At 34.9% G+C, this 17,498-nt stretch overlaps 1 long non-coding RNA gene across 1 annotated transcript; it reads right to left on the reverse strand.

Annotated features, from left to right (window-relative positions):
- Nucleotides 1–16,493: 16,493 nt before the first annotated feature.
- On the reverse strand, nucleotides 16,494–17,078 carry LOC110679241. Its single transcript, XR_002502323.1, has 2 exons — nucleotides 16,834–17,078; nucleotides 16,494–16,727 (listed from the first exon to the last, which is right to left on the reverse strand). It is a non-coding gene; the product is annotated as an uncharacterized LOC110679241 (long non-coding RNA).
- Nucleotides 17,079–17,498: the final 420 nt, after the last annotated feature.

Genomic DNA, 17,498 nt, shown 5'->3' on the forward strand with positions numbered 1-17,498 from the left:
GCGAATTCTATGAAATAATTGAGCAGCTCAAAGAAAAGTTTACAAGTGAAGGGACAACAATTTCAACTCTTAACTGTATTGCCTAAATCATGGACAGTCGAGACAATTAAGAACACATTTGATACAATTTTATATACGGCAACGGAAGCAAAACAGTTAATGAACAAAAGCGGCGTGCATTCTACTATTGGTCCGAGGGCAACCACTGGACTGGATGAAAATATCAAGCACGCGGTTATGCAATTTTACGAGGATGATGAAACCAGTCAAGCAATGCCTGGTCAGCGTGATTGTGTAACAATTAGGAAGGACGGAAAACGCCAAGCTGTTCAGAAAAGGCTCATGACTACCACATTGCGAGAGGCCTACAACCGATTCTAGGAATTGAACACTGAAATACAAATCGGATTTTCATCCTTTGCTAAACTTCGGCCTAAAAACTGTAAACTCTTAACTAGCTCGGGAACTCACAACGTTTGTGTATGTACCATTCACGAAAATGTGAATCCAGCCCTGTCGTCCTGCTTAGTCGCGATTAGTCGGCGACTAAGAAGCTTTTTTTGAATTTTTTACCCGAAATCATAGAAAAAAAAATGTGCAAAATTAACAACAATCTAACGCCCCATAAGATATCAATCGAAATTTCCAACCTGTACCTACCAACGCTCTGTTACCCTATTTCTTTCAGAACTTCATATAGAACATATTACCACCCTGTAAAAATTCCCTCGAAATTTTTGAGCTGTATCAACGCCCTAGAATGATTTCACATTATTCCACGTAGATCAAAATTGAAAATTACAAGCTGTATCAACGCCCTGGAGTAATTTTACTTTGTCCCATATAGATCCGTAGCATCCTAACGCCCTGTATGACATCAATTAAAAATGCAAGCTTTATCAACGCCGAAGAGTAACTTGACCTCCCTTATGTAGACTAAGTGCATCCTTACGCCCATCTTTACGCCCCACATCACTTGAATATTTTAAGCATTATCAACGCCCTGGAGTAACTTGGACTCGTGCCATGTAAATCAGCTGCATCTTAACGCCGTGTGGACAAATGTCAAGATGTACAAACGCCCTTGACTGATTTGACCTTGTCTAACGTAGATCAGGTGCACCTCAATGACCTGCATCGATTGAAAGCTACAATCTATTGTCGCCCTAGAGTGATTTGAACTTGTCTCATATAGATCAGCAACATCTTAACGTACAGGGCTGTAGGACATTATTAAAAAATTTCAAGCTGTTCAAATGCCCTAGACTAATTTAACCTCATCCCAAGTAAATCAAGTACATCTTGCCGCCCTGTGTGACCTCAATAGAAACTCCAAGCACTATCAACGCCCTGGAGTAATTTGACCTAATCCTATGTCGATCAAATACATCTCATCGCCCTGTAGGACATCCATTGAAAATTCAAGCTTTATCAACGTCCTGGAGTAATGTGATCTCATTTTACGTAGATCAAGTGCATCTTTACGCCCTGTAGGACATCAATTAAATATTCAACGTCCTGGAGTGAATTGACCTTGTTACATGTAAATAAGCTGCATTTTAACGCCTTGTGGGACAAATGTTAAGATGTATAAACGCCCTTGACTGATTTGCCCTTGTCTTACGAAGATCAGGTGCACCTCAATGCCCTGTATCGATTGACCTTGTCTCACGTAGATCTTAGATAAGGTGCAAATTAACGCTCTGTAGGACATCAATTGAAAACTCCATGCAGTATCAACGTCCTGGAGTAATTTGGACTCGTGTCATGTAATCAATTCATATTAACGCCCTCTTCGATATCTATTTTCCTTGTCTTACGACCTTGTCGTACGTAAATCAGGTGCAACCTAATGCCCTGTATCCATTAAAAATTCAAAGCTGTATCAATGCCCTGGAGTAATTTGAGCTTATTTTATGTAGATCAGGTACATCACAACGCCCTGTTGGACCAACCATTTAAAATTCCAAGCTTTTGCAACGCCCTGGAGTAATTTGGCCTTATTTCACATAGTTCAGAAACATCTTAACACTTTGTATAACATCAATCGACCAAGCTATATCAATGGTCTGAAGTAATTATATTTATTCCATATAGATCTTTGCAAGATCTGGAGGATATTTACGCCCTGTTTAAAATCAATAGAAATTTCTTAGTAGTATCAATGCCCTGGAGTAATTTGACTTTATCATTTGAAGATCAGGTGCATCTCAACGCTCTGATTGATGTCATCGAAATCGTTAAAATATATCAACGCCCTGGATATTATAGATTACGTGTTTCTCACGTATATCTTAACGTCCTATATGCCATCAATTGGAAATTCTAGCCTGTTCAACGTCCTGGAATATTTCAAGCTTATCTTATCTAGTTCAGGTGCATCTTAACGCCCTTTAGAACATTAATTGAATATTCCAAACTGTATTACCGCCCTGGAGTAATTTCACCTAATTCTATGTAGATCAGGTAGATTTCAATGCTCTGTAGGTCATTACTTGAAAATTCCAGGCTCTATCAACATCCTGCAGTAATTTAACTTAAATCCACATTAATGAATTAAATCGTAACGCCATGTAAAAATCAACCAAATTTTTCATTCTGTATCAACGCCCTGAAGTGATAATACTTTGTTTCACGTAGATCAGCTGCATCTTAACGCCCTGTAAAAAAAAAAAAAAAACAATTAAATTTTGTTTGCTCTCTGACCTTAACTAACGTATATCAAGTGGAGAGTAGTATTTGGTACTTTAGGTTGCGTCGTCTGCTCTTGCGAGAACGAGCCATGCAATCAAGATCAATGTTGATTGTGTATGCTGAGCAATGTATTTATTATATTTATTTATTTATTCATTTATTTATTGTCGTCAATCATGTTTGTAGACCGTTACAGAGAGTTTCTAATGCGCTAGTTACACTGTATTATTGGTGAGTTCTTTCCGTTTTATTACGTTGTTTATAATATCTTTATTTTGTCTCATATTATATTTCCATACTATTTGTCAAACGATTTTGCTACTTTTCCTCGAATGTCGCTTCTGCGAATGACAGTTCCCCGAACAATCCTTTTCCTCGAATCCCATTTTTCCGAATGACCTGTCACTTCGAGAAGTGATGCAGTTCATGAAGGTGCAAGAATAGTTCTCAGTGACAGAGTGCTACCAGATGACGGGTCCGTTCACTACTCTGAAATGTAGGAAGTTGTGAAACGGGATATTCGGAGAACAGACATTCAAGGGACTGACGTTCGAGGAAACGACGTCTGGGGAATCAAATGTAGGGCAAAGAAGCACAATCCCTTAATTAAATGGGCTGTATGCGCTTAATTAAATGCGCTGTATCCCAAATATTCGGTATTATTAAAGCAATTGTTGGTCAAATTCTCTTGAGAGATCCTTCGATAACAGCACGTGATTATTAAGAGGCCCAAGACCACTCTCGAAGTTTGATGAAATATGCTAATGTTTAAAGCCGAAAAAATTCTCAACTTATATGTCCTTAAGACAGTCAGTTCATACCCTTGTTTATTTTCGACCAATAATTTTCAAGTGAACTTTCATAATCAAGTATGCAAAAAGAGCAGCATTTTCGTGTTATTAAATTTGATGAAATTCTGTAATTGATACTTGACAATTCCAAGGTTCACAAATATATCCAACGTAAAACTACATGAGATAAAACCAGAGCGAAACAAATTGAAATCCAGAGCAATTGTTGACTTTTTTTTCATTTTGATATCACTTCAAGAGCGATATTTTCTTTTGATTTAAGCCAGCCGTAGCGATAAACGCGCAGCTATTCAGCAAGACCAAGCTGAGGGTCGTGGGTTCGAATACCACCGGTCGAGGATCTTTTCGGGTTGGAAATGTTCTCGACTTCCCAGGGCATAGAGTATCTTCGTACCTGCCACACGATATACGCATGCAAAAATGGTCATTGGCACAGTAAGCTCTCAGTTAATAACTGTGGAGAACTGAGAAGCAGGTTCTGTCCCAGTGGGGACGTAATGCCAGAAAGAAGATTTGGCTGAAAATTGAACACCTCTTCTTGAAGTTAAAAATAGTTCGAACGTTCTAGATGTCCTGCCTTTAGAAAACTCAAAAAAAGTCTTTGTTAACTTAATTATTTGATTTATTTTTTTAAAGAAAAAAATATAATATTTTTTTATATGTATGTATAATATATGAATACTTTACATTCAAATATAATAAATCATTTGAAACATTGAATATTAAGTATTAATTTATTGATGCTCAACTTTAAAACTTGTCTTTGTTTCCTAATCAAATTTTGTTAGTATGACAGGACTGAGAATACGCATAATACTTCGTAAAAATGTTTCGAGTTATGGTTGAGTAATTATCGCTGAAATGTGATTACCATTGGCATACATAATTAGAATTAGAGATTGTGTCGTGATTCGCTTCAATTTCTTAAAACTGGAGGAGAAGCGTTTTGGTGAATTAAAATTGCGAGGCGAATGAACTGGCTAATCAAGTTAACTCCCTCATAAAAAAAAAACTAACTCAAAATGCTGAACCCTAGGCTTGACAGTTTGCAAAAAGCTCAGTTTTTTGAAAAAAAAAATCTATGTATTTCTTCACGTATGAGATAAGCATCAAAAAGTTTATAAAAAAAACTGAGTTTGAGCAGCTGCATAAACTGTCCAATAATATTAACCGAATGAACGAATTTCTGATAAAATCCAAACATCATATTTTGTACAAGGCCATTTCGTTCTTAGTCAATTTATCAAACAAAAATAAATACAAGAAAGTCAAGTAATAAAAACTATCAAACCATTCAGTTGTATTGTCAAAATTATGCTCTTGACTGTTGCATCAATTTGCTTAGCTTTTTCACTATTTTGTTTAAAAAGCGAAATTCAATAACAATATATTGTTTTAAAAGCCGAACATAAGAAAAAAAAATTAAATTTGAGGCGGACACAAAAACGTTTTCAAATAAATGGTTCGATGAGGTTTTTGGATTTGCACTCGATGATCCGTTATACATTGAGTGATAGGTTCTAAAAGACTGATTTTATTTCATGGATTAAGATTAATTTAAAGTGCACATCGTAATAGTCTTAATTGTTAGACTCTAATAAATAGTCACAGGCTTTGTTATGGTAGTTTCAATTGGTACAAGGAGTAAATAATATTCACTTTTTACATTAGCAAATTTATCAACTGAATCATTTTAAGCCCATGTACTTGATATCTTCGTTCCATATTTTAATAGAAATGGAATACAAACTTAATACGTGCAAAAGCATATAAGTTCTCGTTTGTTAGGAATGTATATTGAAGTATTTGTGATATTTGTAATTTTTATATATTAAATGTTGCTTAGGGTTTTTGGATTTCCGTTTATGACCTGTACAGACTAAAAGTCGAAAACCCATAGCAAATACACTCCCGTGCAAAAGTTTGGGTTCACCCCCTCAAAAACATACAAAAATGTTCTGTCCATATCTCTGGGATTACACGTCCAATTGAAACTCTTTAAGTCGCATTCGAAAGGCAAAGAGTTATTCTTGCTACGTATTTTTCCAAAAACATTATTTAAATTTTGTGTACTAAATTTTTACTTGAAGGTGTTACATGTTTAAAAAAACACACTGAAAAATCATATCTAATTTCCTCAGCATTGGATCGACCAAAATTTTAAATCAAAGTGTCATTAGAATCGTAATCTTATTTTCTTTGATGAGACCCCACGAAATTTTTGCGGAATTATCTGGAAAGTTTTCAAAATCAATGAAACAGTCAGTCAAGTCATCGTGTAAAAGTTTGGGTTCACCCCTCAGTATGATGCAAATCGTGCAAAAGTTTGGGTTTACCTGAGCCGCACGCATATAACTTTTGTCAATATCTCTGCCATTTTTCAACCGATTTTAATAGTTTAAAGCTTTTTTGAGCGCAAATAATGACGCGTACATGATTAGTTTGAGATTTCACAGATTTAAGTAAGTTCGGGTGAACCCAAACTTTTGCACGATACACCATACTGAGGGGTGAACCCAAACTTTTGCACGATGACTTGACTGACTGTTTCATTGATTTTGAAAAGTTTTCAGATTTTTCCGCAAAAATTTCGTGAGTGCCCTTCAAAGAATATAAGATTAAGATTCTAATGACACCTTGTTTTAAAATTTTGGTCGATCCAATGCTGAGGAAATTAGATATGATTTTTCAGTGTGTTTTTTAAAATATGTAACAAATTCAAGTAAAAATTTAGTATCCAAAGTTCAAATAATATTTTTGGAAAAATACATACGAAGTAAGAATAACTCTTTACCTTTCGAAAGCGGCTTAGAGAGTTTCAATTGGACGTTTAATCACAGAGATATGGACAGAACACTTTTATATGTTTTTGAGGGGGTGAACTCAAACTTATGCACGGGAGTGTATAACATCCGTCATAGTTGATCCCCATATCACATAATATATGTGGAACTCCGAAGGGAAAGCGAGTTGAAAAGTTGTACCCACTTCCAGCTGCTGGCAAGTGGTATATCTAGTATAGAAGACATCGAACTGTCATTACCAAGAGTAAAGAAAAAACATATGATTCGATCAGTAGACCAGCTGCTGCGAAGATTACAGACATTAAGATCGGGGAACGGTCGACAACGTTGGAAAGAAATGTCTGAAGATAAAACATAATTATTTATTCATAAAATGTGATTTTTTCTGCCATACTATTTAATATTCATGTTTCATAACCACAGAATGTGATCGTTTCGAAAATATTATTTCCTATCAAAAAACTTCCTGTTTCGTAACGTGAAAAAGCTTTTGCTTTCGAAAATCCTTCCATTCATTCACCTAAAGGATATAATTCTAGCATAACAACATAGATATCTAATACATTGACTAAATTATCTCGAATACGAGTGGTGTAAATCTCATTCTAAAGTTGTACCATAAATAGTTATTTTCATTCCCTTCGTTGTCACTCTGGATATATGTTATCTTTGGTTCATTTCAATACAATGCCACATTAGGCCAGATATTTCAGAACACTTAGGCAAAAATTTTACATATGATGAGGACTATATTTTGACATTAAGTGACATTAGGGTAATCCAACAAAACACGAAAATATTTTTGCAACTTTTATGCTTTGCAATTTAACGCTTCTATAAAGTTGATCTTAGGGGGGTCCGTAGCCTTGAGGTTACGCTTCCGCTTCATAAGCGGAAGGTCATGGATTCAATTCCCAGCCCCTCCAAAAAATAACCCGTCCAGCCACCAGAAGACGCCGCATGGAGGACTGTGCTTAGAAGGGGAGCACATCCATTCTCCGTCAGTTTCAGATGGTAACTGAGACAAACTTGACCCACTTCGCAGGCAGCTAGCCTCAAACGACTCAGGAACACGGCAAAACGAACCACCGCGAGAGCAATGGACTATGGCTTATGGAAATCGATTGGACCAACAGCTCTCACTCTCCTACCTGTTCGGTGTGAGAGCAAAAAAGAGCGGAAGAGAGTGAAAGCAGATGTAAATATAGATTAGTTAAAAATAGAACTGTATCGGTAAGGAAGATACAGATAAAAACTGATTCCGGCACAGTAGTGGCCATGAGCACGGAGTGCCTTAGAAAAAAAAAAAAAAAAAAAAAAAAAAAAAAGTTGATCTTTGTTTAATTTTGAACAACTTTGCCCAAGACGCTAATTTTGTAAGTCTACTGTAGCCTCCCTACTGAAAGCTTCCTATGGAGTTTTCAATGATGCAGGGTAGGGTAGTCCATGAAAAATAGATATATTGCCCATATCTTTTTTATTTTAAATTCAATCAAAATTACGTCCTCTACAAAGATTTAGAACTAGTTGAAACGCGTATTTTGGTGAAATAATTAAGTGATTATATTCATTCGTTTATGAGTTAAGACCATTTTCATTCAATAAAGTTTTGTGTGAAATGGAGTAGGCATTGCAATATGCACAGAAAAACTGCAACAGCAAAACATATCCAGTGAAAACTATCGACATTTCAATCAACAATCTTCAATTATCGCCTACTAAGACTAAACTATAAAATTGATAGCCAAGAAATGTCAAAGACAAATCACCCCCCGTTGTTTTATAGCTAGCGTAAAAAGCTGGATTGTTCTGATAAAATTCATTGTTGTTTCAACAATGTTTTTTATTACAAAAAATCGAAAACACTTATTGAAAACAACAAAAATATTTATTATATTGAATAGCTGTCAATTCTCTGCGTGTTGAACATTACTGTAAAGTTCTTAACATAATTTGGTTGAAAACTTTTAAACTGAATATTTTTTAGCATGTTTAGATTCATATTCCGAACACTTGTGGCTTACCCGACTAAGGGTACATAACAAAATTATGTCAGCATATGTTATTATGTTATAAGTTTTTTTCGAACATAGGTTGTTACAAACTTGATGCAGGATGTTGTTAAAATAACTAAAATAATAACAAATAGTGTATGAATAGTAACATAAACATAACAAAATGTGTTTTAATTCTATTAAAAACATATCAAACCAAGTTATAATGTTTGATACAAAGAATCAAAATTATAATACTGTTCGATATACGATAATATTGTATATAATTGAAATGCATAACTATCTATTTATTTCGTTATAAAGTTGTTAAAAATGAACAAAAAAATATCTTAAAGGGAAATAAAACACATTATGTTATATTTTTGTTTTATTATATTCTATGGATAACGGAGGCTAACAAAATTATATCATAATATGATATGCATATCATATTCTGATAAAATTTTATTATATTTTTGTTACAAGCCTCTAGTCGGGTAGGCTGACTTGAAATGCAACTAATAGGCAAAAATCAGCCTGAATTGGCGAAAAATATATTACAGTGGGGATTCGCTCGTTGGGGGTCCGCTACATGGAATGACTCGATGGTTGGATGTTCGCTGATTGGAAAATATTCTAACTTAAAAGTACTCAAATGTCAACAGAAAATGTCAAACTGACTTTGACGTCCGAGTACCGTCGCATTGAAGTCTCCATATATAGAACAAATGCGTATGTATATGTGCGTTTCGTGACGATTTGCTCTCCAGATACGTTAGTGTGGAGCATTTTCACCAGCTGTAAGTCGTTCCAACTAACGGGTCGGATTCGCTAGATGGAAGGCAGTCGTGTTCCAACCAGCGAATCCCCACTGTAATATATCTCCTTTTATTGTAAGTTTTTCTTAAAAGTATTGAATAATATTTTATTTCCATTGTCAATCACTGTGATTATTCTGCCGCATATTCCGAACAGCCTGAATAAATCCTATTCATATAAATAATTAGGCATGCAAATCAATTTAAGCTGGTTTACCTGACATCGAGCTAGAAAGTCATTACTACTCCCAGAGTATAAAATAGGTTCAAACACAATAAATTTGAGTTGCAATTGACTTCCACTTCCTGGAAATTGGATGACATATATCAGTGAAATATTTTTAATCATCAATGAAAACGTTTTGATTCGTTGTACATTTCCAATGCATATGCTGTGTATGGTTAAAAGTGATCAAATTTAATAAAAAAAATAGACTGTGAAATTGCAATGCTTTTTGGTTTTGTATAAAAAATTACTTTGCAATTGATAAGCATGTGCTTGAGCTTGGATCAGTTTACATTACAGAGAACAAACGTTCAGCTTCATTGAACAACATGCGTAAATGCTTGTAAATGCCATTTCATAGTATGTCGTTATGTCATAGATATGTACTCTGATTATTTCGTATTTATAAATTTATATGTATTTATAAAAGAAAAATATAAACATGTATTTATAAAAGAAATATATAAACACATATATTCGATTTAGAAGATTTCCGATGGTTTTGACTTTGTTTTTGTCAGCACTCAACAATATTTCAGCTAAAATCATGAACTTTCTGTAAAATAGGGTGTCTGATCCAGTCATAGTGTGTGTACCAATAATAGTGGTAGTGCCGTTTCAAGCGTGTTATAGCCAATTTTTATTTTTATGTTTATTTTTCTTACATGGACATTGTCAAAATGATATGAATGTGTGAAAAAAAATCTTGTGAAATAGTAAGGAAATAGTAGAAAACAATTAAAATCCTTAACTTTTTAGCTCCTTTGCACCAGTTATAGTTCCAATAATAGTGAGTCTCAATGGGAAATCAATGTAAACCACTATTATAGGAACAAAAGTTAGCAAATAGCACTATTACTGGAACGTGTTGATCTATTGATCGTGTCGCTTGCTCTTGCGTGGGCAAGTGATGAACACTTGGTCGGCGTACAATGCGTTTATCGAATTATATGTTCATTTTCTCATCAAAATTATACGGTAAATCCTCCAATATTCTCCAGTAATACAATATACCATTTGAACCTCTAAGTTATACCTTTCAGATTCTGTGCAAATTGGATCCCCGTTATTGTCGATATAGACGTTTGAAAAATATGATTTTTTTTTTTTAATAAAACTGATCATATTTCATAAAAAAATGAATAGAATCACTTAACTCTTTCACCAAAATGCGCGTTTCAACTAGTTCTGAAACTTTGTAGTAGACGTAATTTTGATAGAATTTGAAGTAAAAAAGTTATGAGAAAAATATCAATTTTTCATGGACAACCCTACCCTGCAACATTGAAAGCGCAATAGCAAGGGCCATAGTAGACTTACAAGGTTGGCATCTTGGGCAAAGTTGTTCAAAATTTAACAGAGATCAACTTTATAGAACAGTTCAAAGCACTAGCTTGAATAGCATAAAAGTTGGAAAAAATATTACCGTGTTTTGTTGGGCCACCCTAATGTCACTGAATGTCAAAATGTAGTCCTCATCATATGTAACATTTTTGCCGAAGACAGTTTTGTTCTAAAAAATCATCTTCATAATCAAATTTTTTTTTCTCCTAATTTTGCGGTCTGGCCCAATGTGCAATGTCGATTGATGTATTGGTGGTATAGCACTTTTGACATTCCGATGTCCTTATACCAGCATGCAAATATTAAAGTGGGTGCCACTTTTTGAGCTCGAGTTCCACTTATGTTATGTGTCCATATACTAAAATATGTGTGATATTTCTTATAAGAAAACATCAGAACGCCTGGAAACAGAAGCGCCCTCTGGGCTATAGTAACGCCCCCCTCAAAAATGGACGACTAAGAAGCTCAAATTTTACGACGACAGGGCTGCTGTGAATCTCATAACCTACACCTTAAAAAAATACGGTTTATCTAATGAATTAAAAGGATAGTTTGACATGTGAAAATGCAACAGTAGATTGTTTTTTACGCCGATGTGAAAATTGCATTGACACAACTTCCTTAGAAAAAAAGTTATTAGAAGAAATAGATGAAAAATTTGTTTATGAAATTATTTTTGAACAATGGGTCACAACTGATAGATGCAATACAGAGACGTTCACAAAACAGAAGGAGGAGTTTGTTTCCTATTTTATTCAAAAGTAAGAAAAATTGATACCACATGATTTAATTAAAAAAGAGCAGTCTACATTTTTGAAAAATTTAAAAAATAGCTTGCAAGAAAGAGAATTTGTAGCTATATGTGATTTTTCAGAAAATTACACTTTTGTACTTCAGGATGAAGTTCAAAGTCATGCGCAGCAAGCAACTATTCATCCATTTGCTATTTATTTAAAGGAAAATGGCATGCTCAATCATTTAAGCTTTGTAGTAATATCCGACGATTTGCGGCATGATTCTATATCCGTTTACTTATTTATCTCAAAAATGATTAATTTTATACGCCAGGAAAAGCACTTAAATTTGAACAAAATTTATTTCATGTCCGATGGAGCTGCATCACAATATAAAAATAGAAAGAACTTTTCTAGTCTTTGCCAATTTAAGAAAAACTATGATATAGATGTTGAATGGCATTTTTTCGCAACATCGCATAGCATTAGGGGGAACAATAAAACGCATGGCTACAAGGGCTTGTCTAGCTAAAGAACGTGAACATCCCATCAAAAATGCCAAGGAATTATTTGATTGGGGTCAAAAGCGAAAGGAGGAGCAACTAACACAATTTTTTTTTCTAATGCAACTACAACAGAGCATGAATATATCAAGGAGCAGCTTAATGAACAATATTCGAAAGCAATTACTATTCAGGGAACACAAAAATACCAGTTTCCGTAGATAAAATAGAAGTTAGGCAATTTTCAAACTGTAATGATAGTAAAAAAAGTAAACATTATGAAAAAGTAAAAAATCTGTATCAAAATAGGACGCTCCATCATTGTATAAGAACATGAAATAAAATGCTTTCAGAAAAAAAATATTGTTTATTTTATCAACTCGAAAAACATCCGAAAACAAGCAAAAGTTGTGATTTTTCAAATCGCTGTATCTCGGAAACGGTATCAATTAGCAAAATTTTCTCATTGCAAATTTTGCGTACCGTCGTTGGGGGTGACAATGGGTCAAAAAGGCATATGTACGATTTGTTTATTAAATAACTATCGCAATTTAGCTCCAATAAACTTCAAATTGGGTGGGTATGTACATTGATGGTACATAAACAACTGTTCAAAAAATTATTGCAAAATATTCATTCTCAGCGGCACTACAAGTGAATGCAAAATTACCCAATCTCACCCCATAGAGGGGGTGACATTGGGTCACTATTATTGAAATAACTTATTTTTGAGAATATGATTGCAAAATCATTCACAGCTGAAAAATATTGATGAAATACGATGCAAACAAGACGAAAAGATATCTAAGATGTTTCACAAGTATGATAAACCCACTTAAAAGAACCATTATACCAAAACTTTGATGAGCTATGAAAAAATATATGAGCCCCAACATTTATCGTCAAGTTTACATAAATTTTCTTGTTTGTTTCCCTCAAATTGTCTTCAAAGTCTCATCCCCATTGCCATAAAGCCTATTCAGTTTTCCCAGAAGTGTACTGAAACAGTGATTATTTTAAACCCTTGCAAATAGTTATATTTTGGTACGACATTCATCGATCAATATATTTCAGGCAGATTTTGACTTCATAGTACCGGTATTTCAGCGATCCAACTCATTCGTACTTTCGTGAGATGTTTCTGTAATATGAAAACACTAATAAATAATTAAATTTATTAAAAAAAAACAATTGATAAAATTTTACGATGTTGCTGCGCACGAAACACAGTTGCTGGTTTGAGAAGTTGTCAACATTCGTTGCATTGTTATTCGATGCACGAAATCCTCAAGTAGACTTGTTTGATGTTTCAGAGATGCTGTATTTAGAAAGAATAAACATATCTTAATGAGGAATGACAACACCCAGCACCGTAAAATGTCAAAAAAGTGGTCTTGCAATTTAATTTACTATCGTTCTTGCTTGACCCAATCTCACCCCCATTTTCAATGTTTTAAACACCGTACCGGAAAACATAAAAATTTTCTGGAAAAATCAATTAGGTTTTGGAAAATACTTGTGAAGTGTAATGAAAAGTCTTTCAACATTCTACTAATACAACGATAGAGGTTAAAGTACATGCGTGATACTTTGCACAGGAGAAATTTAATGCTGTAAGTATTATCTAGTTTCAACATACAAGTTTATTGATATAGTAAACAAAAATTACTAATTCTAAAAATGTATATTGTTATGAATTATGTGTAATAATATGTTCCCCAACGAATGAATAATTATTTTTAGTGATATCAGCGTTATTAGCTGATATATTACATGAATCATAATTTTCCGTTTTGACCCAATCTCACCCCCTAGACCCATTGTCACCCCCATCGACGGTACTTTCATAAAATCGGGTCGAAAAATGGATTTTTAAGCTTTATTTTCGAAAATAAAATTACAATATTTTTTTACAGTGTGTTTTTTTTAGATAGTTCCAACAATAACCTAAAACTTTGCGGAAGACACCAAACCGATCAGACAAATAGTTTCTGAGTTTTATTTTTTTGAAAATTGTTAAGGCTTTTTTTAGGCCCTTCTCAAAAGTAACGCTAGGGTAAAAATGGCGAAGCGATGATGCAAATAGGCATTTTTGGGTGTAAAGAAAGCATATGCCAAATTTCAGCCAAATCAAAAAATACAAAAGTAAACCGACATTCGAATTCAAATGGAACCGCTGTGGTATTTAACTTGAATGAATCTTTGGCATATGTTTTGGAAAAATCCAAGGACGACATACCATTCGATAAAATAATATAATTGTCTTAAGAAATCCCTGAACAAATTGCCAGCAATTGTTTTACGTATGAAGATTGTTTGGCAAATCTTTATAAATGTTTGAACTATTGGGAAGTTTCTTTAAGTTTCTTCATTGAGATTCTGCTCAGAGGATTCAAACATTAACTAAAGATCCTCATGAAAATTTATTATGTATCATAAATTGCGATACATGATCAAATTATCAATTTGGTTTTTGCATGAGATATTATTTGAGGCCCTTTGCTTCATATGCAGGAATCTTTCACACCTTATTCAGATAGTGAGTATTAAAATTCATCTGATATGAAATACCTTAGTTTGGTTTTCTGCAGCAATTTCCTTATGCTCAGGCACCTACTTACTAAACTGTTTCATATTATCTGTTATTTCGTTCATTTGTCCATTCGATCACTGATAAGAGCATAAAAATCTGCCTAATAGCAATGCTGGTGCAATATTCCCCAACAATGACTGTCTTTTTTATTGCATTCAAGAGAGGGTACGCTCCTCGTTCTGGACAGTTCCTAGAATATCACATTGAATTGCCATCGACATACGTACAAACAACTATACATTCTATGAAGTATATTATTGGTTTTGCTCTCCAGCGCATCTGTGCGGGAGCAAACTGACACTTTTCCTTACCAGCATCAACGGAACCGTGGAAACCGATGAGCACATACCTATCTACTGCCAACTGCAACACCGGTCAGGACTTGAATGCAAGCAGTGGATGCTGCAGGATGAGTTAGGTAGTTGGTGGACCAGCATAAAAGAGTCAAATGAAAATAAAGCTTGCGCAAATAAAATTCAAGCGATGGTGATGATGCTTGTCGACGACTTTCCTTTTGCAGCATGCATTGCTGGTACTCCCTATGGGGAATCAGATGAGCAGAGTGGAGAGCTTCGTTGCACTTAGGGGTTTTTGGCGAATTTAGCTGGCCAAAAGATATTCTCAAAATTCGATTAGTTTTGAAAAAATGTTTCAAGACTTTATCTTAAGAACAAGATTCTGATCTTCAAACCAATTTTCAGGCCAGACCTGTTGTATGGATTCTACCCCATTACCCCGAATCCCATTACCCCGAATACCACTAACCCGAACGCCATTACCCCGAATTCCAAAACCCCGAATGATCCATCACCCCGAATGACATTACCCAGAATTCCAATATCATGGGGAAATGTCATCAATATCATCATGTGAAGATAATTGTAAATTCGGGGAAAAAGCATTCGGGGTGATGGAATTCGGGGTAATGGTACATTGGGGGTAATGGAATTCGGGGTGGTGGCATTCTGAGAAATGGCATTCGGGGTAATGGGGTAGAATCGTTGTATGTTGTACCAATATGGACTAGCTGTTGTAATACCAGGAAGAAAGCTCTGGAGAGGATTCAAAATGAATTTTTTTTAAATGATTCTGATGCTTTCTCCTTGGTAAAGTACTAATGAGTTACGAAGAATATCCAATTTTGAAAAATTGGAACAAATGTCGAATAAAATTTTGAAAAAATTACAATAAAATCATTACAATCTTCTATTGCCACGACTAATGCATTATATATTTAGGTTAGGTTAGGTTAAGTTAATTGAAATTTTCTCTTATAAGCAGATGAAATCAACTCACCTGTGAAAATTCTGAACTGCTGCGGAAAATGAAATGTAATATGTTGTAAACAAAATGATAATAAATGCTTAATTTAGTGTTACCAAAATAGGATGATAGTGTTTTCTCAAGCAGAACACCTAAATATGAGAAAAGTATGTAATGTTTGGAATGATACTTATTGAAGAATAAGAAAAAAATGGATCATCCAGTTTGCGTAAATGTTGCTTGAAGTAAATCCCAAAGTGTACTGAACTTAGCTCCACGTTCCTTCACGGTTCATCTGGGCAGTTTTCTATTTGAGTAATAATCGAAAATTACATGTGACGTCTTTCCTTATGCCGTATTTCTTCCAATCGGCAAGCATGGTGGGATTAATGTACTACTCTTGTTGATCATCTATTGCAACTTGTTTAATAAATTCCATGAATTTTGATTTATTTTCCTAAATAAATGACGACATAAAAATTGAGAAATTAAACAGGCAATATCATACTGGTCATAGTAAATTACATAACTTCATAATGTGATTTCCATTTACGGTATCGGTGACTTGTTTTCAGTGACCTTGAATTACCACGAGTATCTTGGCGTCATTCCGTACTATTTTTGGCACTTAAGTAGTCGAACTATTGCATATAAGTACAAAAATCGAATTCCGGCTCCGTAAAACGTCAAAAATGATTGAGCCCTAAATAAAATTCCTAGTTTATTTTGTTTTTGTTTCGTATTTAGTTTGTTAAATTCATGAAAATATCATTCAAAACATGTTTCACTCTTAAGTGAACACATAGAATGCGAAAATGTCTCGAAATACTTTTGGCCAGCTAAACTCTACAAATACCCCTTAGTGCGTTGCTATGTGACTTCGAATAAAGGCATTCCATCTGGACCGGGTCGGAAGGTGCTCCAATTTTCCATCGCAGCATCCTAGAGAGAGAGAGACACAGGAGGTGAACGTTGTTTTCGCCTCTAACGGTTGACTGATTTGTGCTACGGCCAGATAGCGTGGAACATCACATCAGGAAGAACTTACGACAATTTCCTCCACCGGCGTCGCTCCAAGGTTTCCATGCAAGCTGTGCATCGGATGGAACGAATAGCTCCAAGGGACATCTCTCGACTGTGCGGTGGTAGATTCCCTGAGGGGAGAAGTACGAAACGAAGATCACTCTCAAGCACCCTTCCGTTTGTGAACTGACACGGACCGAGCGAGGTGAGGGCGCAAAACTAAGATAAAATGATGCGGAAAATTCGTTTGTTGGTCTTTATTCCAGCACTCAGTTTGTGCCACTCTGGATGAATGACGCGGATGGTTGGAAAAAAGGAGCTTGAAGCCGAGTACCTACGCTATAAGAGTATTGAAAACAGTGATTCGATTAGCGACGATTCACGTGTAAAGGTTTCATTCTCTGAAAAAAAAAAACTTTTGTAGATGTGCTGAAGCATCTCTTGGTTTTCACAGATTTGTCAAAGCTTCGTATCCTAACTGCATGCCTTTGCATCTTGCAAGCTTTTGCCTTTGCTTGGCCGATGGGTTGTTGAATTGTATCTCGTGATGCAAATGCATCTGAATTGTTTCCTAGAATTCTTCCAAATATTCCTTTGAAGCTTCTCCCAGAGATTAGTCCTGTATATTACAGAATATTCCTCATGAATTTGTTTCTGGGAGTTCTCGGTGTAGATTTTTGCAGAGGTATG

The sequence above is a fragment of the Aedes aegypti genome, chromosome 3, assembly GCF_002204515.2.
Source record: "Aedes aegypti strain LVP_AGWG chromosome 3, AaegL5.0 Primary Assembly, whole genome shotgun sequence".
Lineage (NCBI taxonomy): Eukaryota > Metazoa > Arthropoda > Insecta > Diptera > Culicidae > Aedes > Aedes aegypti.